Below are 2,729 nucleotides of genomic sequence, written 5' to 3' on the forward strand. Positions count from 1 at the left end.
TTATATTACAGGGCTCTTTCAGCAGGGTATGGCCAACCTATCGCCACTTTCTGTGTCTGACCTGGACATCCATTTGTTCTTGGTTTGTTCTTGTCCAAAGGTCAGCATTTGGCACGTTGTCAAACCATTTCAACCTGAGTATTTGCCGAAGACAGCGATTGACAAAAGCTTGTATTAACATAAGTGTTAAATATTTTAAGCTTGGTGTTTGTAGATATGCTGGACGCTTTCCATATTGGTCTCAATATTGGTGAAATGGTGAATAAATTGATATAATGTCTTGTCTAGTAATTAAGGCGCATCTAATCATCTTCATCTAGTGCATCGTAGATACTCACGACTGCGAGTGTGGTGAGAACAAATGTACGTGCCTAAGTCTTCATTTTGATTTTATCGATTACTTTGTCAAATTCAATTTGGCCATTTATTATTTTTTTGATATTTTCGGACAGAGAATTCCATATTCGGATGGTGCTTGGAAAAAAAAAAAAAAACGAGTTCAGATAAGCATTAACTCGTGACTGTGGGAATTGGTATGAGTGCTTTTTTCTTTCGTTTGGAATAAGTCTATCAATTGGAATCGTTGTCAGTCCACGGCGGGCCTTAAAGAGGACTTTGGCTTTTTGGATTGTACGTCTTTCATGCAATGGCGACCAGTTTAGGCTCTTGTGCACTTACGCTTTTAGCCCTCCTGTAATTGTCACAAAAATCCTACATGTTCTGTTTTGAACTTTTTCGAGCTGTTCCATCTGTTTTTAACTCTTGGGGATCCAAAAGCATGTACTATAATCTAAAATTGGCCCATGAGGACTCTGTAGCAGGCTTTTCTGATGTTCGTTGGACAACTTTGTTCAATTCTCCGTAAGAATCCAAGTTTGTAGTGGCCTTTTTGCAAACTTTATCAATAAATGTCGTGTTGTCAAGAGGTATGTATTAAAGTATCCACTGTCAAAAATCACCATCATCAAATTTAAAGGGGTTGCGGCTCTGAAAAATGCGTCGTCCACCACCTCATTCTATACACATCAATTCTATTTTACACCCATATTCCCATTCACCCCCAAAATTTAGGGAAATGTAATTTTACCCAGGAATGTTTACTGGATTGTAATTGAATTACCCCACAGTTACGGTAAAGCATTTTAAAGTTACAGTTCATGACGATATGAGCGGAAATTGCGAATATTGGATTGCTACAGATTTATTCCTTGAACCTCGAATATATACAGATGTTTATAATGTTGTTTCTGTCGATTATGCAAAACTTACAACCGGGCCGTTATAGATATTAGCCCCCCCCCCCCCCCTCCCCCTCGAGGGATCCACGTTTCAGAGGTAACAGAAGTTCTTGTTCTAATGTTAATGTTTTGAAAAGAAATATTTCCTGTCTTTCCATGAAAATAATAATAAACACCCTTTATTCATCCCCAAGGGGAGATTTGTCTTAAGGGTCTATTCCAAGGGAAGACTGGAATAACCCAAGCGTCAGCCGCAGTGCAGCACCGCAAATTGCGCTAGGTCGAGGTGACTTGCTCAAGGTCACACAACGAGGCGGGTAGTCGAACTCGGTACCTTTTGTACGAAGCCACGCTGTCCCATAATAATAATAATAATAATAATAATAATAATAATAATAATAATAATAATAATAATAATAATAATAATAATAATAATAATAATAATGTAATTTATTTATATAGCGCCTGTTCCATACAATATAGCTCTAGGCGTCCAATATTCATGGCATGCAATATATATCATTAAAAAAACTACTCTATCATATTATCAACAACATGTAAAAGACAAGAATAGAATAGGGTTATTCATAATTTTGCCCAGCAAACCCCCCCCCCCCCCCCCCCCCCAATAAGAGAGCAAACAAAAAAACAAAACAAAAAACAAACAAAACAAACAACAAAAACAAAAACAAAAAACAAACAAAACAATAGAAAAAAAAGTTGAGCTTTTATGTAGAGCAACATCCACCAAACGTGCTCAAAGTGCTTTACAACGTTTTACTATTCAGCTATATTACATTTAACAAAGCATTTATTCAAATTTTGTGACAGCTATGTGGTCTTATGGTATGACACTCGCCCTCGGATCAGAAGGTCCTGGATTCGATCCTCGCTCGGCGCATAGTTGAGTCCTTGTATAAGACTTTTTACTCCCATTCTCTCACCGTACCCAGGTGTAAAAGGAGAACCTTGCTGTTAACAGCGTTGTCTCTGTCGGGAAAAAAAAAACTACAATGTAGTTTCCTATCCTTAATCTAGAATAGGAAGCTTGGTTTACCTAGGCATTTGTATAGTCATTCGTTTAGAGAAAGGGAGTCCGAGTTGGGTGTGTGTATTTTCATGCAGGTGATATTAATTTTCCTTGTAAATGATCTCTATGCTTGGAGGTGTATTTTGGTAACCATCTGATACCGGCAGCTGTGGAGACTGAGGTTGTTTATTAAATCTTAATCCAGCAGGCTCAACTCTAATCCTTTTTGTAGCCCCATTTTTCAAATTATTATATTTTAATTTGAGAAAGATTATTAAGTCGTGCAACGCTAGTGGCCACCCAATATGAGGTTCTTGCACTCAGATATTTTCTACAAACGAATTCCCAACCATGACACGACAATGGGTTTTAAATTTCAAATGCAAGAGTGCAATAATTTCTTTGTCAAACCCTTTCAATAACTCAACGTTTGTTATGTTTTGTCTTATTAAAATAAAAAT

Source organism: Berghia stephanieae, chromosome 4 (assembly GCF_034508935.2).
Source record: "Berghia stephanieae isolate SIO BIC M18660-M18661 chromosome 4, UCSD_Bste_1.3, whole genome shotgun sequence".
NCBI lineage: Eukaryota > Metazoa > Mollusca > Gastropoda > Nudibranchia > Aeolidiidae > Berghia > Berghia stephanieae.